The 27386-nt window shown below is 40.3% G+C and overlaps 1 protein-coding gene across 3 annotated transcripts in view; it reads right to left on the bottom strand.

Moving 5' to 3' along the window:
* Positions 1 to 27386, bottom strand: part of RGL1 (ral guanine nucleotide dissociation stimulator like 1) — a 270331-nt gene that overhangs the window by 167501 nt on the left and 75444 nt on the right. For 2 of the 3 annotated variants that reach the window (XM_061160903.1, XM_061160907.1), the window contains exon 3: positions 23694 to 23823. The exons of the other annotated variant lie outside the window; for it this stretch is intronic. The gene's annotated coding sequence lies outside the window, so the exon portion shown is untranslated. The remainder of the gene's footprint in view (positions 1 to 23693; positions 23824 to 27386) is intronic. 3 annotated transcript variants of the gene reach the window in all.

The following is a 27386-nucleotide window of genomic DNA, read 5'->3' as shown; positions in this document are numbered from 1 at the left end:
AGTGCTTGCATGCGTCTGACTCTTTTATAACCCCATGGACTGTAGCCCGCCAACCACCTCTGTTTATGGAATTCTCTAAGCAGGAATACTGGGGTGAGTTGCCATCCTACTCCAGGGGATCTTCCTGATCCAGGGATCAAACCTATGTCTTCTGCATTGGCAGGCAGATTCTTTACCACTGAGCCACCTGAGAAGCCCCAAATAAAGTGCTTATGGATCTCAAAAACATCCAGGATCTTTCAGCCTTTGTTTGTGTCACCCTCCCTCCACCCACTATGCCATGAGAATAAAGACCCTTCCTCTTTTGTATCTCTCTGTATATACTCTGGACAGAATTCTACCATGTCACTTACAGCACTTTAAATTATTTGCTTTCAATTCTATTTCTACCTTTTGGTCTTTTAAGCATCTAAACACTAGAGACAATGTCATGTACAGAGTAAGTACTAAATATATGTTTGATGGATTCATTAATTCAGTAAATCATGAGAATCCAGTAAAATTAAGGCGGCAGATCTAATATATTCAAATAACAGATTACAAGTTAAGTTACCTCTTCTCTTTAACTTTTGTTGACTTAGTGGACTGTAAGCTCCTCATAGGAAAGAGTTAAGGCTAACATTCATCCTGCACCCCTAGGCAGTAACTCTGCAAGCAGCAATTGCTCATTAGCCAACAACAGAGTCGTTTTCTTGGAAATGTCTTCAAGGAATTGAGCATGGCTGCAAAAAACAGGTCTTAAGCTCACATAACCTACTACCCAAATAAAAGCAAATGAAAAATAGTACTGATGAACCTATTTGCAGGGAAGGAACAGAGATACAGGTGTAGAGAGCAGACTTGTGGACCCAGTGGGGGAAGGAGAGGGTGCGATGAATTGAGAAAATAGCATTGACATATATACACGATCATGTGTGAAATAGCTAGCTAGCGGGTAGCTCCTCAACCCAGCCTGGTGCCCTCTGAGGACCTAGAAAGGTGGGATGGCAGAGACGAGGGGAGCTGAAGAGGGAGGGCAGACATATATATAATTATGACTGATTCATAAACCAGCAGAAACCAACACAACCTTGTAAAGCAATTATCCTCCAGTCAAAAACTAAATTTAAAATAAAAGTAAATGGAAATGGCATTGATAAGCTGGGCAGGGGTGATAGGTCGGAAAATTCGAGAGAAGGGTCTTCTACAGCCAAGTTACTTTTCTGCCTCACATGCTCCATCTGTGAGCAAGCAATCTTCTGGCAGAGAGCAGTGATGAGGAAAACTTAATCAAAACCATTGTGCAGTACTCAGAAGCATGAAGCACTCAATACACTCCCACTAGGAACCAGGAAACATAACCTTGACAATTAATGAACAAAGTTCTTCCGAATGAACATAAATGATGCTGACACATACATGCAAGGAAATAAACAAAGGAGAGTCATCTGGGGGCTTCAGCTGCAAAAAAAGGAAATTAAAATAAACAGGCAAAATGGAAACAGGCCAAATTAGTAGGGAAGGAAATTCCATTGTTGTTATTGGAGATAATACTGTAAACAACAAATAATAAATCAGAACAGAGTGGAAAAACTACATCAGATGGTTTTGGGGCTGTCCCATTTGTATATCATGGAAAGGTACCTGGATAAACTAGACAGACTGCAGAACCTCCGGGGGAACAAAGGAACATCTGTAAATGTAACGGAGCCCAGTGACCCCATGGCTCTTACCTGACTGTCTGCCCACAGCTGCTGTCTCATCCCCACAGTGTAGGTGAAAGTTGGCACGTTTTCCGTATTGGAGACTGACCTGACTATTGCATACTGACTTCCTACAGACTGCCCCTTACCCTGTTTGGGAAGAAGTTGCAATTCTGAGTTTTAAACCATCCCAAGGTACTTGGGTACTGAGGATGGGTGCAGAGAGGCAGCCAGCTTTTACGAGGCTCTTCAAGCATTCTGAGATCCGCCACCTTCTCTGAGACGTGAGGCCTTTCCACCATGCTCAGTATATTTCCTCGCTCATATGCACAAAACGACCCTATGAATAACATAGATTGCGCTTTCATTGCCTCCTAGTCATGTTGCTAGGTATTTTTCACATTACAGTATGTCCCCTGAAGACAAACCTTTAAGTTGTGAACTTGCAAAGATGCAAACTTGCACTCACATGTCCAATCACATAAGCTAGTTCACGCATCTGGGGTACATTGTCATGTGCGTACACCCTCTATAGTGGCTGTGTTTGTGTACTTTGCTGTACAAAGTACTGACTTTATAGAGTGCAGTGGTACAGTAACTTTATTTCAAGCCCAGAATGTCTGGAAGCGAGTGTAAAAGCTGTGGTGATGTAGCTGGTACCGTACTGTACGTTTCAAGGTACCATACTGCAAGATTAAAAATGTTTTTCTTTATTTTTTGTGCTTGCTTTTTATATATTATTTGTGTGAAAAGTATTATAAACCTATTACAGTATAATACTATATAGCCGATGTGTTAGATGTGTTACTTGGTTACCTAGGCTAACTCTGCTGGACTTACGAACAAATTGGACTTAACGAACACGTTCTCAGAACAGAACTCATTCATATGTTGGGGACTTATTGTATCTCAAATCCACACAAAAATGCCTCAGGGTAAACATCACCATTTCACAGCAATGAAACATATGACTCAGAGAGATTAAGTCACTGCTAGAAAGTTGTACAGTTCCCAAGTTCACACACTCTCTCCTAGGTCAGCTCAGAAGGGCTTCAACCCCTGGCCCCTACCTTTCACTGGTGGAATGAGACCTCCCTCTCACGCCCCTTCCCCACGGACTAGAGTTGAAGTGTCACTGTCTTAGGTACCTGGCATAACAGTGTTCCTTGAGAGGTGGTCACATCTGATGAATCATGGGTAACAGTGGAATAGATAGAGGGAGGGGAAATATCATGAAAAAATAGACCATGCCATTCCTTTTTTATTCCCACCTTAACTTCTGACCAGGGCAGGCTTTATAGGTATGGCCTATACAGTCACACATGGCCTTTACTCAGAACGACTCTAAGCCTGGTTGAATGCTCTGCTGTTGTTCACTTGCTAAGCTATGTCTAACTCTTTGCAGACTGCAACACACCAGGCTTCCCTGTCCTTCACTTAACTCCCAGAGTTTTCTCAAACTCACGTCCATTGATGTTATCTAACCATCTCATCCTCTACTGCCTCCTTCTCCTCAATTTTTCCTAGCATCAGGGTATTTTCCAGTAAGTCGGCTCTTCACATCAGGTGGCCAAAGTGTTGGAGCTTCAGCTTCAGAATCAGTCCTTCTGATGAACATTCAGGATTGATTTCCTTTACGATTGACTAGTTTGATCTCTGTGCAGTCCAAGAGACTCTCAAGAATCTTCTCCAGCACCACAGTTAGAAAGCATCAATTCCCTTCCCAGGTGGCACTAGTGGTAAAGAATCTGTCTGCCAATGCAGGAGACGCAAGAGACACGGGTTCAGTCCCTGGGTTGACAAGATCCCTTGGAATAGGAAATGGCAACCCACTCCATTATTCTTGCCTGGAGAATCCCATGGACAGAGGAGCTTGGCGGGCTACAGTTCATGGGGTCACAAAGAGTCGGACACGACTGAACACATAATCTTTCCTTTCAACGTTCTTTATGGTCCAACTGTCACATCTGCACATGACTACTGGGAAAACCATAGCTTTGACTATGTGGACCTTTGTCAGCAAAGTGATATGTCTGCTTTTTAGCATGCTATCTAAGTTTGTCATAGCTCTCCTTCCAAGGAGCAAGCGTCTTTTAATCTCATGGCTGCATTTACTGTCCGCAATGATTTTGGAGCCCAAGAATATAAAATCTTTCACTGCTTCCAATTTTTCCCCTTCTATTTGCCATGAAGTGATGGGACCAGATGCCATGTTCTTATTTTTTTTTTTTTTTAATGTTGAGTTTCAAGTAAGTGCTAGGGCACAATTTTACTGAAATCTATATTTACTTTATTAACCCCTATGCTGAAGTTTGATAAATCAATCAGTTCTTCATTATTTGACATCCTGCAATTGGAGAAGGCAATGGCAACCCACTCCAGTACTCTTGCCTGGAAAATCCCATGGATGGAGGAGCATGGTAGGCTATACAGTCCACGGGGTCACAAAGAGTTGGACACGACTGAGCAACTTCACTTTCTTTCACTTTATGATAGTAAATAATGTATGAGTTCTCTCTAAATGATTATCTTTTTCCTACGACCTCTCCTCTTCACATATCTTTGGAAGGAAAAAAAGTATTTAATATTCACCACCTTACTGCAATGGTGTGGTGTTTCTCCTCTTTACCTGTTAGGGCCATGCTTTTCTTCTGCCCCTGCAGATTCCATCATTCATATCAACAATACAATATTTCTGTTTTACTCCCTTTATACACATAAACTCTTACTTCTCCCTGAAGAACTTTGATTTTTTTTAACTCAGCTCAGATTTCTTCTAATTCTTGAAAAAGTATGGCATTTGCCCTGTTCCAGTCTCTTCCAGGATCACTTGTCTTCCTGCCATGTCTTTCCTCCTACTTTCTCTCATCCTTATGCCTCTTCCTAAAGAGCTGAGGTCCTGTTCAGATAAGACAAGTTTATCTTTATCTCCTACGATTTACAACTCTTCCACCTAAAAAGCTTATCTCTCAGTGAGTCTGCCTCTTAGTTTTAATCAAAGATTTAGAATAGCATCATACAAAGAGCATTGAAACTCCAGTCAGGAGATCTGGGTTCAAATTATTCACTCATAGTAATTCTCTATATGAACCCTGAGTAACTATTTCACTCCTCAGCCTCAGTTTCCTCCTCTTTAAAATAAATAGATAGGGGCTTCCCTGGTGGTCCAGTGGTTAAGAAACTGCTTTGCAATGTAGGGGACATGGGTTCGATCCCTGGTCAGGAAACTAAGATCCCACATGCTGCATAGTAACTAAACCCACTGTACCCCAACTACAGTGCCCACGTGCTGCCACTACTAAAGCCCACGTGCTCCTAAGTCTACACGCCACAACTACTGATGCTATCTGCCACAACTAGAGAGCCCATGCACTGCAAATCAGAGATCCCGCATGATGCAACGGAAAACCAAAGCAGCCAAATAAAACAAAAATAAAGTGAATTGACAGGCTACAAGGTTGCTGAGACTGCTTACAGAGACAAAACACTCACCTCCCCACAAATGTAGAAAGCAAAACTAATATGCATCAAATTGCTTTTCCAGTAGAGCTGAGCAATCTATACTACTAAACAAAACAGTGAAAAGTTGTGATTTCTGTGGGTCATTCACATATTGTTCACTGATTCCCACATTAGGCATGCATTAGTTATTCAGAAGTCAAAAAAGAGCATGAAGAGCACCCTGGTATTGACAGATAGAACATCTGAATTTTTTCTACTCAGGAACAACCCCAAATTCTCAGTCATGTAGTCAACTGTAAGTTTGCTGAGGTTTTCTAAAGCTGGTGTTTGGGGGTGCTCACCAATGCTTAGCACCCAAATCTAAGGATGGCGTGGTGGCAGATTTTTCTAATCCTGATTGCTATTGAGGTATTTACAAACTGGGGGGATCCAAGAAGGTATTAAGATATAGCCTTCCCAATTGTGGGGGTGCATCACAGTGGTCTCACCAGTCTATGCCATTTGAAAAGAGAGAAAGCAGCAGCTGTCTGGAATCAGGGACTTCTGTGGGGAAATAGAGACTGGGGCACAGACAGACATCAGATGGAAAGGTCTCCAGGAAGCCTGGCATAGCGAGAGCTCCCTAGGACTGGGAAAGGGGGCATGTTGAAACATTTCACAGCAATACTAAAAGTTATTTGTGTTTGAAGTGATAGTGTATGTCCATGTATTAGGAGGTAAACAGAACTTCATTATTTCTTCCTCTTTGGAATCTCAACAGCATTCTAGTCTGTATAAGGCAACTCACTTATATTCTGCATATTGCTTTCTTTTGCTTTCCTCAGCTTAATCTGGTCTCCCCTGCTGGACTGCCAGTTTTTTTTTTTTTTACAGCAAAACTGGACATAAATTTGTTATGCTGCTTCAACTTGTTTTTTTAAAAAAGTTCAATCATATTTTTTTAAGTTTATTTTCTTTTCTTTCCATTAAAAAAAAAAAATTCACTGGAGTCCAAGATTACACATTTACCATTATGATGTATTTTGGGACAAATGTCAATCATTGGGCAACCATTTCCAAAGGAATTTTAATTATGGACCATCTCACTGAATACTGGGCAAAGTTGCACAATCGTCTGTGGAGTCAGGAGTGACTTTCTCTGACAGCAACTGTCTCTTGTTAAATGTAGAAAATTAAAGAAGTGCAAGGCCTCCCTTCTTCATTCAGACTGATATTTTTTTAAAGGCTGGTTCAACTGCATTTCAGATTTTTTGTACTTTTCCCCTCTCACTGATAGTGTTTGGCAGAAGTTTTTAATAATAATTCAAAAAAAAAAAAAAAGAAGGGAAGAAGAAAGAAAACCCAGACCGAGTTTGTACTACCCTTACGAACTTCCCTTGAGAAATGCTGCTCTTTGCTCAGCAATTCCTGCTCAGCATGGAGAGAAAACACAAGGAAAACAGCTGGGCTCCCTTCCTGGTCTCCATTCAGCAGAGCCAGTCTGGAAACAAATCTGCAAAGACAGACGTGGGGGAGGGAGAGGACACCTAGACAGAATAGAGGCGCCGATCACAAAGAGCCCTCCAGCATTCTAAGGGAGAGAGAGAAGTCTAAGGGACTGAACTGTTTACGGCCTGCATTTTTATAACAATAAAAAGCTCAGCGATGATGTCATTTGAAAGCTGAAAATGGGATAAAACTGCAAGTCACGTGACTGTCCCAGGCTCCATGTTTCACAGTTCTGTGGACTCCAGTTTTAACTGGCTGAATGAGGGCAAAACACAAAAACCATGAAGGGAGCGTCACCCAGTTCAACAGTCCCGGGCTAATTTTTATCTTCAAGTTGAAGAAAGTTGAGCTGATTCATGTCAGAGCTATCTTTTAAGTCCCAACAATAACAACAACAGGGCTAACTAACAAGCCCCCCCACCACCACTATCACACTGAAGTCAGCATTCACCCTGCCAGGCACTGGGTCTGCACTTTGTAAGCATCAGCTCAGCCTCAGGCCAGACTCCTGAGAAGCTCAGATCATGAGAGATGAACGAACCAGTCTTGGAGTTTCTCTCAAGCCGTCCTGACCCCAGAGCTGCATCCTCACCACGGCACCACGCTGCTTTGCTGTTGATCAGTCGCTCATGGTGTCTGACTCTTGCAATCCGGTGGACTGTAACCCGCCAGGCTCCTCTGTTCCGGGGCTATCCCAGGCAAGAATGCTGGAGTGGACTGCCATCTCCTTCTCCAAGGGATCTTCCCGACCTAGGGATCAAACATGGGTCTCCTGCCTTGGCAAGCAGATTCTTTACCACTAAGCGACCTGGGAACACTAACTACACTACTACCCCTTAATAGTCAATGCTCCACTTCGCCCACGGAACTCTCCAGGCCAGAATCCTGGAGTGGGCAGCCTTTCCCTTCTCCCGGGGATCTTCCCAACCCAGGGATCGAACCCAGGTCTCCCACATTGCAGGTGGATTCTTTCCCAGCTGAACCACAAGGGAAGCCCACTTACAAAATAACACCATGTAAATGCTGAAAAATCTGAATTCCCAGGAATCGGAGTTCTTGAAAAGATTCAGGACAGAGCTTCTCACAGGAGGAATGTTAAATTTTGAAATGTTAGATTCAGGAAAGGAAATCCATGGAGTGTATCAGTTAATGCACAAAATCATTTAACTTCCAAATAGTTTGGCCTTTCCACATCTCAGGTTAAAGAGTGATCTGTTCCCAATCTTTTACTTTACCAAAAACAGAAGTCTAATCTATTTAATTACAGTCACTTTCACTAGACCATAGGATAATGGCAGGTCCCGATGGGGGGGGGAAATCTCTTTCAAGAAAACACTTCTGGGAGAGGAATGTACATTGAGCTGGCACTAGACCAATCCTTATCCTCTTTCTCAATCTCTAAGCAGCAAGGCCACCATGAGTTTTACATATAACATGTATTCTTAATTACAAGTCTTCTTTCATTAGATCAGATAACCTTGCCCCACTCTGATTAGTTTCACAAAGCAATGATTAAATCCAGTTAGTCCTGCTGAATACCCCAGACACCAATTTGCTAGACTAAGTGCTAGACTTTATATTCAGAGTAGCATCTTCATTTCCACCTATTTTCTTCCTTCCTTGATCTTGACCTGTGAGATAGAAACAAATGCCCATAATGGGGCTAAGGCTAAACTAACAGGCTCAATATTCATCCCAATGCTGAAACTGAAGCTCCAATCCTTTGGCCACCTGATGCAAAGAGCCGACTTATTAGAAAAGACCCTGATACTGGAAAAGATTGAAGGCAGGAGGAGAAGGGGACGACAGAGGATGTGATGGTTGGATGGCATCACCAGCTCAACGGACATGAGTTTGAGCAAACTCCAGGAGATGGTGAAGGACAAGGAGGCCTGGCGTGCTACAGTTCACGGGATCGCAAAGAGTCAGACATGACTGAGTGGCTGAACACAACAACAAATATTCATCCGGCACGGGAGAGGGAAGGACCTGTGTACCTTGTGTTAGGATGACTTCTACCAGTGGCCCACATTTTTACTTTCTTCTCAGCTTTCTTGGGCCTGCACCTGTGCTGTAACATGCCCGACCTATCCTAGGTGCCACCAAAAACTCAGTGATCCTGATGCACACAGAAGCACAAAGACAAAGAAGGAGAAACTACTAGGGATGCTGCTTCTTGACTCGGACTCTCACCTAGATCTTGTGGGCTTATCCCTGGGTGACCTGTGTCACCTAGAGTGAACACAAGAGAAAGTGAAAGCTATTTCTTATGGAATTTGGACACGAGCTTCCCAAAGGCTGGCACTTGCCATAGCACAGTGACATTTTCATCAGCAAATGCAGTTGCATTGGTCACGTTCCATGTGTATTAGAAAAGAGGTCATCATTATTTTCGATGATTTTCCATATTTCCAATTGTTTCAAAGTCTCTTGCGTGTGTGCATGTTAGGTCATTTCATTTGCGTCCAACTCTTTAGGACCCCATGGACTATAGCCCACCAGGCTCCTCTGTTCATGCGATTCTCCAGGCAAGAATATTGGAGTGGGTTGCCATACCTTCCTCCAGGGGATCTTCCCAACCCAGGGACTGAATCTGCATCTCTCAGGTCTCCTGCGTTGGCAGGTGGGCTCTTTACCACTAGTGCCACCTGGGAAGCCCTCAGAGTCTCTTAGTGAACTTTTTTATAAAGACACTCCAACTTCTTTTTTCTTTTTTTTTTTTTCTGCTTTTCACATCAGTTCTATAAGGGTGTGTCATAGAGGATGCATCCTGGATTCACATGTATCTTAGATGAGAATTTACCCTCCATAGCCCAAGAAGAATAGAACTCTCACATTATTTTGGAGTGAACCAAAAGATCTCAAGCCTAAATGAGGCCACTGAAAACCAAATTGCACTCTCAAATCTCAAGCAGGTTTCCAAGACGTATTGGAAAACTGCTTTGCATAGCAACAGAGTCAGGAATGTTTTCGACTCAGTCTGGAGGGAGGATCTTGCTGGGATATATGAAAGAGTTACTGAATTAGAACCTACTTTTTTTTTTCATTTTAACAGTTTTTAATGAAAGCTGTAGACAAGATGACTTTATTCCTGCATCTTCTCAATTGTTTCTTCCTTATATTTGCCCTTTTCCTTTCTTACTTGGCGAGATTTGGCTTTACGTTCGAGGATCTTTTTGCGGTCTTTGTCCAGTTTTAGTCTGGTGATAACCACCTTGCTGGGGTGAATGCCCACATGGACAGTTGTGCCGTTAGCCTTCTCCCGCTGCACTCGTTCAATGTAGATGACGTATTTCTTCCTGTACACCTGGACTACTTTGCCAATTTGCTGCCCTACTTTTTTCTTTAAGATTGCAAAGATTCCTAGCAGGGCCAAGCCTGGATTTCTCATTAGGCCTTCAGAAAGCAGCGGCCATCCGTCACAGTCTTTTCAAAGGCTGCATCACATGGCTTGTGTACATCTGCAGGGCTTCTGTGTTTGATCCTAGATTATATTTTCACCAAGGTGAAGGGTTAGAGTTTTGATAGATGTGGCTGCAGTCTAATTGGCCCATTTTATCTGCCCCTTTCCCACACACATACAGTCTGTGATAGCAGAACTCGTGAAATGTCTCCACTTTGATACCAAGAAATGAGGGGTGGAAGAATGCAGGTCTGAACACTCGGTTAGGTTTCAGTTTTAGTTTTGGATTCAGTTCGAAATCCACTGAGGCATCTGTCTGAGGGGAAGAAGGATTATTTCATTCTAGGTCACCATTTCATTCCAACTGGGTTGCAGTTGTGTTGTATTTTTTTTTTTTCCTTCTCTTTTATTTTTTCCTCCTTCAGCTTTTATAGGACTTTTCACTTTCTCCATTCTTTTCATTGCCACAGCTTGACCTTGGCATTTCCAATAAACCAAAGTGGAAACTGAATGAAAGTCCGTCTCGGATTCAGACCTCTTAGTCCAAAGAGCAATTGTGCCAGTATTCAGTTTAGCATCCCTGACTTCCTAGCTGAGGGAATCAATGGGCCAAACTGACTTAACTGCAACTAGATGGCAAATTTCAAGGGACATGACAGTTAAGTTGCTTAAACCTCACCCCACAAGATACAATGCACAGGAGGGATGGGGAAATCCCCAACATTTTACTTATTTAGCCTAATCATTGTGCCAGGTGTGGATGAAGCAGGGAGAAATAAAGATAAATAAGCATGTGTCCTCCTTTAGGCGGCTTCATGCCGGGAGTTCTTAATCTGAACCACTGGAAAGTTCACAACCATTCGAAGAGAAGAGTTCTATTTTGAAACAATAGGTTAAGCATTAGAAGATAGATATATACAAGGGCATTACATTGAGAGCTTGGTGAGTCAAGTATGAATCCCCTACTCACCGAAGCTCAGAGAAGTGAAGTGAATCACCCAAGGTCAGACAGCAGAATTTGAAAGCAGATCTGTCTGATTGAGAGCAAAGCATCCTTTTGCATACTATAATAACCTTTGGCCACGTGATGGGAAGAGCCGACTCACTGGAAAAAGACCCTGAAGCTGGGAAAGATTGAGGGCAGGAGAAGGGGGTGACAGGGTATGAGTTGGTTGGATGGCATCACCAACTCAAGGCACATGAGTTTGAGCAAACTCCAGGAGACAGTGAAGAGCAGGGAAGCCTGGCATGCTGCAGTCCATGTGGTTGCAAAGAGTTGGACACTACTTAGCCACCGAACAACAACAATGGCCTGTGACAATTTTTACAGAATTGTGGCTATGTTAATTTGGCTTTGTAACATTCATGTTTAAAGAGAAACACTAACTATTTACACTCGGGTAGAAGAGGGAAGGCCGAGAGGGTTATCTGAAATGTGTGCTTCCTTATCTACAAAGCTGAGAGCCTGTTTCTTCCTACCACCCTTCATGTCCCACTCTGCCAGCTCCTCTCCAATCCCGGATGCCTGTCACAACGTCCCCAGGCCTGCCCTTCCAGAGCTAAGTAAACAATTATTCCACTTTTTCTAAAAAATGGCAGAAAACAGAAGCCAAACTTTGACGTTGTTCGTTCTCTCACTTCTTAGTCACATGTGTACATTTTTTGCTGCAAAAGTATGGTGATCTGTAAGCCTAATTATTTTTTAAGACTTTCTTTACAACGACATATGGACCCTATTAGGGTACGCACTGATTTCTCTCTGCCTCTGCTCGGGAGGGTGATGGGTTTATGATTTACAGCTGAAGTGAATGCAGAGGTCAGGTTCATTGCTCCAATTCGATTATAGCTGACAGTGGCTCGGGATACCAGAGATTTTTAATGATTACTAACATCACCGTGGGCTGAAAAATGACTTAAATGCAAGTGCAGCTTTAGTGGGCTTAGAGTCACAGCTTCTATACACCTACTCCATTTCTCCAGTTTAGTCTGGACACAAACAAAGTGTGGGGTTTTATTTTTTATCCACTTGTGCGCCCTAAAAAGGAATTCCAGGCTAGTTGCTTTTGTAAGTATAACATCATCCAGAGAATGAAATATCATGAAATCAGGTCTAAGTATCTTACCTGAGAAATAAGTACATTAAGTCAGCCTAGAAGTCTATCAATAGGCTGCCTAGGTGAAGGCTGATTAAATCCCTCTCCCCTCTGTTTCCTTGCCACAGACCTCCAGAGCTGTTTAGGTTTACTCCAGTTCCTACTGAACCAATTAGCCAAAAATAAGTTCTTTATTCTCCAAATTAGAATCTGGCAACACTTGCCTTCCATGTGCAATAGACTGGTCTCACACAGACAAAAAAAAGGAACTTGAAATAGAAAGGCAGGACTTTCAATACATTTGAGTAGCACTTTGGCAGTGACATTAGTCTTAAATATAAGTGTCCCCAGTGCTTTAGTTTGAGTTATTGAGCCAAATTCCCTCACTCTCCTTTTCTCCATCATCTTAGAGAGAAGCAGTAGTGAAGTGAGACGAAAAGTCCTTAGTTGGTCCTCTCTGCTGGGACAAACCAGGCAAGGACCAGGTCCAGTTTGGGACTTTTACCAGAACCTCTGTCTCTTGGTCTTATCCAGTTTTCAGGGAGGAAATGCTTTGTAACATAGCGAAAGTTTGTGTCAAAATAGTTAAATCTTGCTTCATTTGACCTATAAGGAACTTCTAGGGCAATGCAACCACAGATGTAAAGAAAGTTTTACAAATATTGCTCAGAGTGGGTAATGACTTGCATACCTATTTCAAGGGGAAAAAAAGAAAAACAGAAAGAAAGGAGGAGAAAGGAAGGGCCTTAATCTTTCAAACAAGCCTGACAATGGCTCTTATACCCCAGTGGGTCTAAAAATGAATTGCACACCCCTGACCTGGTACCCAAGACTATAGATTACAACTTGGATTTATATGTTTATTTCATCTCATCTGTTATGCTTTATGGTACACACAAATGTTAGAACAATGCTGCACGTATACAATTGATAAATAATTGTACATACACTGGAGGACACTCCCCTAAATTCAACCAAAACACTTTCAAAGTCACTGCTTTCCACAAAAACAGCATCCACTGTCCATACTTCTTAACTCACTACAGAATTCTTCTCTTGCTCGTGGGTTTCCTGTATTCACTAATGGCAAGATACAAGCTTTATTTAGGGGATACAAACAAACTTTAACACATCGTGGAAGTGGACAATCTCAGAACTGCAAAGTAAGGCAGAAGGCAAGAAACTTTTACAGGGTAAAGAATAAGAAGCAAGGAAAAGACAAATAGAAAATACAGCCAGCCATGTTTGGGGTGAGAAAGCCCAAAGTGAGCTTGGGGTCTGGTGTTTGGGGACTCGATGACTTAAGACAGTTACACTGCACCTCTGTTCTAGCAGAGCATTTACAAAGACGCAAAGTTATCTAACGTTTGGTTTGCACCTCTGTTCTAGCAGAGCATTTACAAAGACGCAAAGTTATCTAATGTTTGGTTTGATAACATGGCACCTCAGGCAAAAGAGACTCCATCCTGGGTCTAGAGATTTATTTCAACACCATCCATCCAGACACCCAAGCTAGCAATCTCAGACTCATCCTCAACTGGTCCCTGTCACGAAGCTCCTTCCTCAAGTCGTCACCAAGTCCTACTGACTACTTCTTTAAAGACAGATCAGAACCTTCTGTGTGCCAGCCACCACCTTGATACATACTTTCACAATCTCTTGGTTGAACAACTGCAATAACCAAGTTGCTAGACCCTCTGCCCTTAACTCTGGCTAGTCATCCTTTACACCATCGCCAGAGTAGACTTCCTAAAAACCTTTAATTAGATCACTGGCCTTCTTAGGAACCTGCAACAAGAATGCACCATTACAGCATAGAGTTCAAGGTTCTTAACACATTATGTCATGGTCCGACTGTACCCTGACCGACAAAGTCATATATTCCCCTCTGCCCTGCTCCAATTCCCCAACTCTCTACATGGCTGGACTTCTCACATTCTCCAAACAGTGCTTTCATGCTTTTGTTGATGGACAACTCCTGCCCAAAATACTCTTCTTCCCCTCACCTTTTCTTTGTCTCTGTTAGAGCAGCTTAGCCTACACCCTTCCTAATACAACACCAATCACCTACTGGAGTGCATACATGCCTGACACTGTAATTATCACACCCGATATGTACCATTACCTCATGGCCCCCTATTTGGATTCTCACTTATTTGCCTGCTTTTATTATTTAAATTTTATTGACATATAATTGATTTACAATGTTGTGTTTATTTTTTGCCGTACAGCAAAGTGACTCGGTTATGCATATAGTTATTCACTTTCATATTCCTTTCCATGTGGCTTATCTCAGGATACTGTGTACAGTTCCCTGTGCTATGCAGTAGAACCTCGCTGTTTATCCATCTTATATGTAATTGGTTGCATCTGCTAATCCCAAACTCCCAGTCCTCCTCTCCCCCATCTCTCTTGGCAACCACAAGTCTGTTCTCCATATCTGTAAGTTCGTTTTTGTTATTACCTTTTAAATTTATTTTTAACTGGAGGGTAATTGCTTTGTTGTGTGGGTTTCTGCTGTATAACAGCATGAATGAGCCATGAGGGAAGGAGGACGCAGCAGAGCCAGGACTCCCATCTGTATCTGCATGGTTCCAAAGCATTTGACCTTAACCACTGGGGACTTCATTTTAAAAACAAATGCAAACGTCACCTCCTGGTGACAAACCCATTGGGAAGTTGATGGCACATCCCATATAAGTTGGTTGTATTTCTATTACAGCATTTATAAGACTGTACTTTAGTTTGCATTGTAGTAGACTGTGAGTTCTTACAGGTCAAGGACCATTTATACTCACCTTTATATGCTGGGTACCTAGGACATGCATGTTCACGCTCAGTTGCTTGGTCATGTCTGATTCTTTGTGACCCCATGGACTGGAGCCCTGTCCATGGGGTTTTTCCAGGCAAGCATACCGGGGTAGGTTGCCATTTCCTCCTCCAAGGGATCTTCCTGACCCAGGGATTGAATCTGTCTCCTGCATCTCCTCCATTGGCAGGGGGATTCTTTACCACTGAGCTGCCTGGGAAGCCCCACCTAGGCTATGCTGGCACATATAAGATGGTCAGTAAATATTTGTTGACTAAATCAACTCACTGATATCCTATCCTTCCTCATTTCTTATTTTTTTCCCTCAACCCACTATGTTCCATCACAGTTTTAATACAAATGGTTTTGTCACAAGAATGCCTGACACAGTACCCAGTACAGAAAAGGCTTCATACAACGGAGAAACTGTCCACACCTATGAAGTTTCCCTACACTGAGTCTAAGAGCTTGGTCCTCAAAAACAGAGCAAGTACTACACACAATGACAGTTTTAATGGGGTACAATTTTGTTTTCTCACCTTAAGGGTGCATCCAATGACTTTAGACAAATGTATTCACTCAGGTTATCAACAACTAAAATCAAAATAATGAGCATTGCCATCACTCCAAAAGATTATTGCCTCAGTCTTCTCCCCAGTTGATCTCACCCCATCACTGTATTCAGGGAGTCAGGGATATGCTTTCTGTAAACACATGGGACATATTTTTCTTTTCTAGAGTTTCATTACACTGAATGTCATACAACGTCTGCACCTTTGTGTCTGACTTCTTTCATTTACTATACTTGTTTTGAGATTGATCCATGTTGTTGTGTCTTAGTAGTTCACTAATTTTAACAAATAGCATTCCACTGTTAAAGATTTCACTTGTACATTCATCTGCTGATGGACATTTGTGTTGTTCTCAGTTTGGATTCCATCAAATAAAAGTGAGAGGAATATTCATGAACAATTCTGTATGTGCACATATGACTTCATTTCTCTTGGATAAATACCTAAGAGTGAACTGCTTGATCATATGGTAAATATATGTTTAACTGTATGAGAAACTGCCAAAACTCTTTTCCAAAGCGGCCGTAAAACTTTACATTCCCATCAGCAGTGTATCAGAGTGCCAGGGGCATTGTGTGCCAACAGCTGGTATTGTCGCTCATTTTAACTATATCTCCTCTAATGTTCTAATGGATGTGTAGTGATATCATGTGATGGTTTTAACTTTCATTTCCTTAATGATGAATGACGGGGAGATCTTTTCATGAATATATTGGCTGGCTGTCATCTCTGGTGAAGAGTTTGTTCAGATTTGTCCATTTTTATGCAGACTTTTTATTGGTTCTACCAGTGTCACAAGAGGTTTTTTTAAAAAAAAAAAAAATATATATATATATATATACATATATATATTCTGGAAAGCTATCCTTTGTCAGATATATATTGATATTTTCTGCCAGTCTCGGGTTTACCTTTGAATTTTCATTTTCGTACTAGTATATTATGATGAACAGAAGCTTTAAATTCTAATGTAGTCCAAGTCAAACATTTTATATTCATGCTTTTGTGTCTTAAGAAATTTTTTTTCTACCTGAAGGTTACAAAATTTATTCTAAAAGCTTTGTAGTTTTAGCATTTAGGGCTATGATCCATTTCATGTTAATTTTAGTGTATGATAGAGGGTTGAGGTTCATTTTTTTCTGTCGATAGTAAGTTGTTCCAGACCATTTGTTGAAAAAGTAATCCTTTCCATATTGAATTACCCTGGCATCTTTATTGAAAATCAATTGACCTTACATATGTGGGCCTATTTTTAGACTCTCTATTATGTTTCATTGATCTATGTGTCTAAACTTATGCCAATACACAGTCTTCATTACTATAGCTTTACGGTAAATGTTGAGATCAGTAAGTTTTCTAACTTTATTCTTCTTTTTCAAAATTTTTTGGCCATTCCAGGCACTTAGATATCCATATAAATTTTAGAAACAGCTTGAAATTTACTACAAGAAAGCCTTCTGGGAATTTTATTAGGATTTAATTGAATCTATAAATCATTTTGGAGAGAAGTGACATTTTAATAATATTGACTCAAAAACAATATTGATTATGCTGAGATTTCATTGACTCTAGAAATCAATTTGGAGAGAGTTGAAATTGTAACAATATTGTCTTCCAAGCTATAAACAAGGTGGATTCCTTTTGAAAGTCGCTCAGTCATGCCCAACTCTTTGTGACCCCATGGCCTATACAGTCCATGGAATCCTCCAGGCCAGAATACTAGAGTGGGTAGCTGTTCCCTTCTCCAGGGGATCTTCCCAACTCAGATACTGAACCCAGGTCTCCCGCATTGCAGGCAGATTCTTTACCAGTTGAGCCACAATGGAAGCCCTAAACAAGGTAAATCAATCCATTTGTTCATTAATTTCTCATAGAAATATTTCTATTTTTCATAGTACAGGTTTCATGTATTTTATGTTTGGGGATGTTATTGCAAATGATGTCTTAGTTATTATTCTACTTTCTATTTGCTTACTGCTAATATACAAATTAATAATATACAAATAAATACAATTGATTTTTACACACTAATTTTGTATCCTGAAATTTTACCAAAATAACTTACTAGTTCTACCAGGTTCTTTTTTTCCTTTGATAGATTTGTGAGGATTTGCAGCATGTACGATCATGTCATCTACAGAGAAAAAAAGGTGGTTTTACTTATAGCTAATTTGGATACCTTTTTATTTCTTTTCCTTATTGCACTGGTAAGAGTTTCCAGTGAATAAGTGGAAACAGTGAACATCCTCATTTTAATTTAGTTCAGTTCACCTGCTCAGTTGTGTCTTGACTCCCTGTGGCCCCATGGACTGCAGCATGCCAGGCTTCCCTGTCCATCACCAACTCCTGGAGCTTGCTCAAACTCATGTCCATCAAGTCGGAGATGCCATCCAACCATCTCATCCTCTGTCATCCCCTTCTCGTTCTGCCATCAATCTTTCCCAGCATCAGGGTCTTTTCAAATGAGTCACTTCTTTGCATCAGGTGGCCAAAGTATTGGAGTTTCAGCTTCAGCATCAGTCCTTCCAATGAACACTCAGGACTGATCTCCTTCAGGATGGACTGGTTGGATCTCCTTGCAGTCCAAGGGACTCTCAAGACTCTTCTCCAACACCACAGTTCAAAAGCATCAGTTCTTTGGCGCTCAGATTTCTTTATAGTCCAACTCTCACATCCATACATGACCACTGGAAAAATCATAGCTTTGACTAGAAGGACCTTTGTTGGCAAAGTAATGTCTCTGCTTTTTAATATGCTGTCTAGGTTGGTCATAGCTTTTCCAAGAAGCAAGTGTCTTTTAATTTCCTGGCTGCAGTCACTATCTTCAGTGATTTTGGAGCCCAAGAAAATAAAGCCTGTCACTGTTTCCATTGTTTCCCCATGTATTTGCCATGAAGCAATGGGACCAGATTCCGTGATCTTAGTTTTCCGAATGCTGAGTTTTAACCCAACTTTTTCATTCTCTTCTTTCACTTTCTTCAAGAGGCTCTTCAGTCCCTCTTCACTTTCTGCCATAAGGGTGGTGTCATCTGCATACCTGAGGTTATTGATATTTCTCCCAGTGATCTTGATTCCAGCTTGTGCTTCATCCAGCCTCGCATTTTGCATGATGTACTCTCCATGTAAATTAAATAAACAGAGTGACAATATACAGCCTTGACATACTCCTTTCCCAATTTGGAGCCAGTCTGTTGTTCCATGTCCGGTTCTAACTGTTGCTTCTTGACCTGCATACAGATTTCTCAGGAGGTGGGTAAGGTGGTCTGGTACTCCAATCTCTTTAGGAACTTTCCACAGTTTGTTGTGATCCACACAGTCAACGGTTTTCATGTAGTCAATAAAGCAGAAGTAGATGTTTTTCTGGAACTCTCTTGCTTTTTCGACGATCCAACAGATGTTGGCAACTTGATTTCTGGTTCCTCTGCCTTTTCTAAATCCAGTTTGAACATCTGGAAGTTCCTAGTTCACTTACTGTTGAAGCCTGGCTTGGAGAATTGTGAGCGTTACTTTGCTAGCATGTGAGATGAGTACAATTGTGCAGTAGTTTGAGCATTCTTTGGCATTGCCTTTCTTTGGATTGGAATGAAAACTGACCTTTTCCAGTCCTGTGGCCACTGCTGAGTTTTCCAAATTTGCTGCCATATTGAATGCAGCACTTTAACAGCATCATACTTTAGGACTTGAAATAGCTCAGGTGGAATTCCATCACCTCCACTAGTTTTGTTCATAGTGATGCTTCCTAAGACGCACTTGACTTTGCATTCCAGGATGTCTGGCTCTAGGTGAGTCATCACACCATCACGGTTATCTGGGTCATGAAGATCTTTTCTGTATAGTTCTTCTGTGTATTCTTAACACCTTTTCTTAATATCTTCTACTTCTGTTAGGTCCATACCAGTTCTGTCCTCATCATAATCTTGGAGCAAAAAGGATTCAGGTTTCACCATTAAGTGATATGATATTAATAGATTTTTAAAATAGTTTTATTGAGTATAATTCACATGCTACAAAATTAAGCCATTTAAAGTGCACAATTTAGTGACTTTAGTATATTTGCAGAGATGTGAAATCATCAGCCTTTTATCAGATTGAGGAGGTCCCTTCAATTCTTCATTTTCTGGGAGATTATTATAATGGATAGATAGTGAGTTTTTTCAGATGTTTTTCTTGCATCAATTTAAAGGACCAAATAGTGTTTCTCCTCCATTGTTATGAAGTGAACTACATTAACTGATTTTTAATATTAATCAATCTTCTAGTTCTGAAATAAACACCACTTAGCTATAGTATATTTATGCTTTTTATACATGTATCATTTTTGGTTTGCTAATATTTTGCTAAAAATATTTTTTGACCCATGCTCTTGAAGGATATTGGTCTGTAGCTTTCTTTTCTTATAATACTTTGTCTGACTTTAATATCAGGATACTGCTTCCCTGTAAAATGAGATGAGAAGTGTTTCTTCTGCATATTTTCAAAGTGAGTTTATGTTCAGTTGGTGGTGTTTCTGCCTTGAATGTTTCACACAATTCACCAGTTAAACGATCTCAATGCACAAGTTTCATTGTAGGAAGGTTATTAACTATGAATTAATGTCTTTGATTGATATTCAGGTTCTCTATCAATTTTTGAAATAATTTTTATTGTCTTTCAAGGAGTTTGTCCATTTCATACAGGTTGTCGAGTTCACTAACATCAAGTGGTTTATAATACTCTGTTAGTTACCCTTATAATGTGTGTAAGATCTTTGAGATATTTCCTTTTTCATTATTGATATTGATAATATTTATATCCTTTTGGTTCCTTCATCAGTATTGTTGCTCCGTCATTAAGTCGTGTTCGATTCTTTGCCACCCCATGGACTGCAGCATGTCAGGCTTCCCTGCCCTTCACTATCTCCCAGAGTTTGCTCACACTCATGCCCATTGAGTCGATAGTGCCATCCAACCATCTCATCCTCTGTCGCCCCCTTCTTTCCTGCCCTCAATCTTTCCTAGCATCAGGGTCTTTTCCAATATTTTCCAATATTAATTATATTAATCTTTTCAAATAATCACCTTTGTTTTAATTGATGTTCTTTATTGTTTTTCTGTTTTTTACATCACTGATTCATTATTTGTTTTCTACTGAGTAAGGGTTTAATTTGTTCCTATATTTCTAGCTTAAGGGAGAAGCTTACATTGTTACTTGTCACAGAGTTTTATCCTTTTCTAATGTAAGATATTAAGAAGAATACACAGAAGAACTATACAAAAAAGAACTCCATGACCCAGAAAACCACAATGGTGTGATCACTCACCTAGAGCCAGACATCCTGAAATGCGAAGTCAAGTGAGTCTTAGGAAGGCATCATTACGAACAAAGCTAGTGGAGGTGATGGAATTCCAGTGGAGCTATTTCAAATCCTAAAAGATGATGCTGTGAAAGTGTTGCACTCAATATGACAGCAAATTTGGAAAACTCAGCAGTGGCCACAGGACTGGAAAAGGTCAGTTTTCATTCCAATCCAAAGAAAGGCAATGCCAAAGAATGCTCAAACTGCTGCACAATTACACTCATCTCATAAACTAGTAAAGCGATGTTCAAAATTCTCCAAGCCAGGCTTCAACAGTATGTGAACCATGAACTTCCAGATGTTCAAGCTGGATTTAGAAAAGGCAGAGGAACCAGAAATCAAATTGCCAACATCCATTGGATCATCAAAAGAGGAAATCAAATTGCCAACATCCATTGGATCATCAAAAAAGCAAGAGAGTGCCAGAAAAACATCTCAGTCAGTTCAGTTCAGTGGCTCAGTCCTGTCCAACTCTTTGCAACCCCATGGACTACAGCATGCCACTTCTGCTTTATTGACCATGACAAAGCCTTTGACTGTGTGGATCACAACAAACTGTGGAAAATTCTTAAAGAGATGGGAATACCAAACCACCTGACCCGCCTCTTGAGAAACCTGTATGCAGGTCAAAAAGCAACAGTTAGAACCGGACATGGAACAACAGACTGGCTCCAAATTGGGAAAGGAGTATGTCAAGGCTGTATATTGTCACCCTGCTTATTTAACTTACATGCAGAGTATATCATGAGAAATGTTGGACTGGATGAAGCACAAGCTGGAATCAAGACTGCGGGGAGAAATACCAATAACCTCAGATATGCAGATGACACCACCCTTATGGCAGAAGGCAAAGAAGAACTAAAGAGCCTCTTGATGAAAGTGAAAGAGAGTGAAAAAGTTGGCTTAAAACTCAACATTCAGAAAACTAAGATCATGACATCCGGTCCCATCACTTCATGGCAAATAGATGGGGAAACAATGGAAACAGTGACAGGCTTTATTTTTGGGGGCTCCAAAATTACTGCAGATGATGACTGCAGCCATGAAATTAAAAGACGCTTGCTCCTTAGAAGAAAAGCTATGACCAAGCATATTAAAAAGACAGCATATTAAAAAGCAGAGACATTACTTTGCCGACAAAGGTCCATCTAGTCAAAGTTATGGTTTTTCCAGTAGTCAGGTATGGATGTGAAAGTTGGACTATAAAGAAAGCTGAGCGCCAAAAAATTGATGCTTTTGAACTGTGGTGTTGGAGAAGAGTCTTGAGAGTCCCTTGGACTGCAAGGAGATCCAACCAGTCCACCCTAAAGGAAATCAGTCCTGAATACTCATTGGAAGGACTGATGCTGAAGCTGAAACTCCAATACTTTGGCCACCTGATGCGAAGAAGTGACTCATTTGAAAAGACCCTGATGCTGGGAAGATTGAAGGCAAGAGAAGGGGATGACAGACTATAAGATGGTTGGATGGCATCACCGACTCAATGGACATGGTTTGAGTAAACTCCGGAAGTTGGTGATGGACAGGGAAGCCTGGCATGCTGCAGTCCATGGGGTCGCAAAGAGTCAGACACAACAGAGTGACTGAACTGAATGTAAGCTTTTAAACCTATATATTTCCCTTTGTTACATTTCACAGATTTTACGCAATAATGTCAGTTTTCTTTTTATTTAGTCCAAAATATTTTCTAACTTCCATGTGATTTCTTCTTTGACTCATGTATTATTTATAAGTATGCTGCTTAATTTCCAAACATTTGGGGATTTTTCAGATATTTTTTCATTACTTATTTCTGATTTAATTCCTTGTGATCAGAGGACATACTACATATGATTTCAATCATTTTAAATTTCTAGAGAATTATTTAATAGCTGGACATATGGTCTATTTTGGTAAATGTTCCTTGTATACTAGAAAAGAATGTGTATTTTGCATTTGTTGAGTGGAGAATCCAATAAATGTCAGTTAGTCCAAGTTGGTTAGAATGTTTAAAGCTTCCATGTCTCTAGTTATTTTCTGATTGATCTGTCAATTATGAAAAGGCGTGCTGATATCTGCAACTATAATAATAGATTTGTTTTTTCTCTTTGCAGATTTGTCTGCCTCTTCATGCATTTTGAAGTCAGTTATCCCATGCATACACACTTATTATGCCTTCTTGATTAATTGATCCCTTTAATCATTGTGAAATATCCCTGTTAATCCTTGGTAATATTTCTTATTCTGAAGTCTATTTTTTTCTACTGTTAACATAGCTAAAACAGCCTTATCTTTTCCCAACCTTTTCCTTTTGTTTCTTTATATTCAAATATAATTCTTATAGATCACATAAAGTAGGGGTTTTTACTATCCTGTCTAACAATGTCTGATTTTTTACTATAGAATCAAGACCATTTATATTTGATGAAATTACTGATATGATTTTATTTAATTCTGTCATTTTGCTATCATGTTGCTATTTGTCTCATCTATTCTTTGTGTTTTCCTCCTATTTTTCTCTCTTCTGGATTGGCTCAGTATCTTTTAATTCTATTTTATCACCATTATTGGTTTGTTGGCTATAATATATTTTTATTTTTTAAGGCTCATCTAGGGTTTAAAATATGCATCCTGATTTATGTTTACCTTGAAATAACATCATACACTATCTTATTTATAATGTGAGACTACTGCAATAATATATTTTCATCTCTTTCTTATCCCATTCTTTGTGCTGTTGTCACACAGTTTGCTTTTTCATGTTAAAATTCCCACAATATATTGTTATTATTTTTGCTTTGAGCGATTGATTATGTTTTAAGAAATTTTTAAATGATAAAAATGTCCTTAATATTTATCTACATATTTACCATGTTTAGAGCTCTTCATTCCTTTGTATAGATCCATATTTTCATCTGGTATCATTTTCCTTCTTCCTGAAGAACTACATATCTTGTAGTTCAGGTTTGTCGGCCACAAAATCCCACAGGTTTTCTTTGTCTGAAAAAAGTTTTTACTGTATATTTCATGTTTGAAAAGGTATAGAACTCTAGGTTGACAAACTTACTTTTTCCCCACACTTAAAAGATATATTACCATCTTTGACTTGCAAGTTTCTAAAGAAAAGTCAGCTGTAATTCTTTTGTTCTTTTGTACATAATGTGCCATCTCCCCCTGCATCTACTTTTTAAGATTTTTCTCAGAATCAGTTGATTTCCGTGGTTTGACTATGAGGTCCTTGGTGCAGTTTTCTCAGTATGTGTCCTGCTTTTGTATATTCGTAGACCCCCTTCAGATCTTAGTTGATATTTTTCATAAAATTTGGAAAACATTTGGTCATTATGCTTTCATATATTATTTTTGTTCTTTTTCTCTCTCTCTCTCTTTCTCTTCTAAAGACTCCAGTTTACATGTTAGTCAATATTCTAGCTCCCCACAGGTCTGTTTATTTTTTAATTTTTAAGAAAATTTTTTGGCCACACACCTGGTGGGGTCTTAGTTCCCCAATCAGGGATCAAACCCTGGTGCATGGCAGTGAACGCATGGAGTGCTAACCACTGGACCGTCAGGGAATTCCCTGCTCTTATATTCAAAATCTCTATGTGTAAGCTTCATTATGGTTAGGTTTTACTGCAATGTCCTCAAAAGGCTATATTGCTTTATCTTCATTTTTTATTTCATGTGTTCTGCTGTTAATTTCTTTATCAAGCGAATTTTTCATGTCGGATGAAAGCCCCCTTTACTGCCCTTTCATTTCCCTTTTCTCACCATGTCTGCACTCTCCATTTAATAACGGACCGCTGTGTTACGTTGCTCAGTCGTTTCCGACTCTGCGGCCCCATGGACCGTGTAGTCCGCCAGGCCCCTCTGTCCACGAAATTCTCCAGGCAAGAATACTGAAGTGAATCGCCATTTCCTTCTCCAGGGGATCTTCCCAACCCAGGGATCAAACCCAGGTCTCTTGCACTGTAGACAAGACTTTTTACCATCTGAGTCACCAGAGAGGCCCCAGTAACTGATTGTATTGAGTGCATTTATAACACCTGTTTTCATGTCTTTGTCTACTAGCTTTATAATCTCTGTCATCTGGGGGCTTGTTCATGTTGACTGATTGTTCTCCAGGCTTTAGATCACCTTTTCCTGCTTTTTTGCATGTCCAGTCACTTTTTATTAGATGCCAAATATTGTGAAAGGAGTACATCAAGGCTGTATATTGTCACCCTGTTTATTTAATTTATATGCAGAGTACATCATGCAAAATGCAGGGCTGGATGAAGCATAAGTTGGAATCACAATTGCCAGGAGAAATATCAATAACCTCAGATATGCAGATGACACCACCCTTGTGGCAGAAGGCAAAGAAGAACTGAAGAGCCTCTTGATGAAAGTGAAAGAGGAGAGTGAAAAAGTTTGGTTTAAAACTCAACATTCAGAAAACTAAGATCATGGTATCCGGTCCCATCATTTCATGGCAAATACATGGGGAAACAATGGAAACAGAGAGAGACTTTATTTGGGTCGGGGGGGGGGGCTCCAAAATCACTGCATATCGTGACTGCAGCCATGAAATTAAAAGACACTTGCTCCTTGGAAGAAAAGCCATGACCAACCTAGACAGCATATTAAAAAGCAGAGACATTATTTTGCCAACAAAGATCCATCTAGTCAAAGTTATGGTTTTTCCAGTAGTTATGTATGGATCTGAGAGTTGGACTATAAAGAAAGCTGAGCACCAAAGAATTGATGCTTTTGAACTGTGGTGTTGGAGAAGACTCTTGAGAGTCCCTTGGACTGCATGGAGATCCAACCAGTCCATCCTGAAGGAGATCAGTCCTGAGTGTTCATTGGAAGGATTGATGCTGAAGCTGAAACTCCAATACTTTGGCCACCTGCTGTGAAGAACTGATTCATTGGGAAAGACCCTGATGCTGGAAAAGATTGAAGGCAGGAGAAGAAGGGGATGACAGAGGATGAGATGGTTGGATGGCATCACCGACTTGATGGACATGAATTTGAGTAAACTCTGGAAGCTGGTGATGAACAGGGAAGCCTGGCGTGCTGCAGTCCATGGGGTCGCAAAGAGTCGGACACAACTGAGCAACTGAACTGAACTGAACTGAAATATTGTGAGTTTTTCATTGTTAAGAGTTAGATTTCGTTTAATTCCTTTTTAAAATGTTGACCACTGCTCTGACGTAAGATTAAGTCTCTTGCAGATTAGTTTCATTTGTTTGATGCTTATTTTTAAGCCTTTTGCTGTGAGTCTAGATTATCCTTTACAGCTATTTTAGCCCCACCATTAACACCCAAGTCTTACAAGGTCTCTACTAAATGTTCCATGTGTGGAATGGCGTCTTTCTGCTCTGACTGGTAAAAACTTAAATTATTCCTGATCCTATGTGATCTCTAGGAATTGTTCAATTTACATGTACAGAAAAAGTCTTCTTTTGCCAGAAATCTCACCCTACAGTTATGCAGATTTCTATGCAACCAAAGACTCCAGGGAACCCATAGGCACATTTCTGGAGTTCTTTCTTAGCATAACTCCTTCCCTTCCTATAGTCTGTGTCTCACAAATTCTAGCTGCCTCAACCCACCTAAATTTTAATCTCTGTCGTCTCAATTCGTCAAAATGTAGGGTTCTGTTTTGTCCTCACTCCACGTACCATTGTCCAGAAATAGTCTGGAAGGAGAAGCCCACAACAGTCCCTGGATTCACATCATTTGCTTTCCTTCTCAGAAATCATAGCGTCATGCCGCTTATAGTCTGATGTTTGAGAACATATATTTTGTCCAATTTTCTAGTTGTTTTGGGTTGTAGATTAAGCAGGGATCCTAATCACATCCATGACTGGACGTGAAAGGTATGCAAATGCTTCTGTTTGAAAAAAACCACTATATATTTTAAGTATCAATTATTTGTATAGTAATTCCATATAGCATAATATAGGACCAAAAATACAACTGCTAACCTGTAAATCAAATGATATAAATCAACTAATATCTGAAGAAATTGTAAAAATCTTTGAACATGTAATAAATGAATGTGGAGTTGGTACTTTACTGCCAAAATATAATGAAAACCTGTCAAGAAATCTAAAAGTCATTTGTATCTGAATAATACAATAACAAGTTTTAAGGAAATAAGCAGTTTTTTTTCAGCACTTCATCCGATAGTATTCAATGACCTAAAATCTGCTCTTGGGGAATTTTTCTGACCAAATAACCTCTGCTCTATTTGCTTGTTTTCACTTCTGTGAAATGTAAAGATGAATTTCTCACTAGAGTACCAAACACAGGATTGCCTATGACACTGGATGTCCTTCTAGAAGATAAGAATCCTCCAAACGTCAAGACTCACAATAGTTAAGAAAAAACGTTTTCTCTCGGCCTTAGCGCCATCTTTTGAGAAACCTCTGCGCCATGAGAGCGAAGTGGAGGAAGAAGCGAATGCACAGGCTGAAGCGCAAAAGAAGAAAGATGAGGCAGAGGTCCAAGTAAACTTGTACACCCATGGAAGCCACAGAAGCAGAAACAAGGGAAGCCAGAGGCCAGGGACGCTG

The sequence above is a fragment of the Dama dama genome, chromosome 14, assembly GCF_033118175.1.
Source record: "Dama dama isolate Ldn47 chromosome 14, ASM3311817v1, whole genome shotgun sequence".
NCBI lineage: Eukaryota > Metazoa > Chordata > Mammalia > Artiodactyla > Cervidae > Dama > Dama dama.
This window is presented reverse-complemented; position numbering and strand designations above follow the sequence as displayed.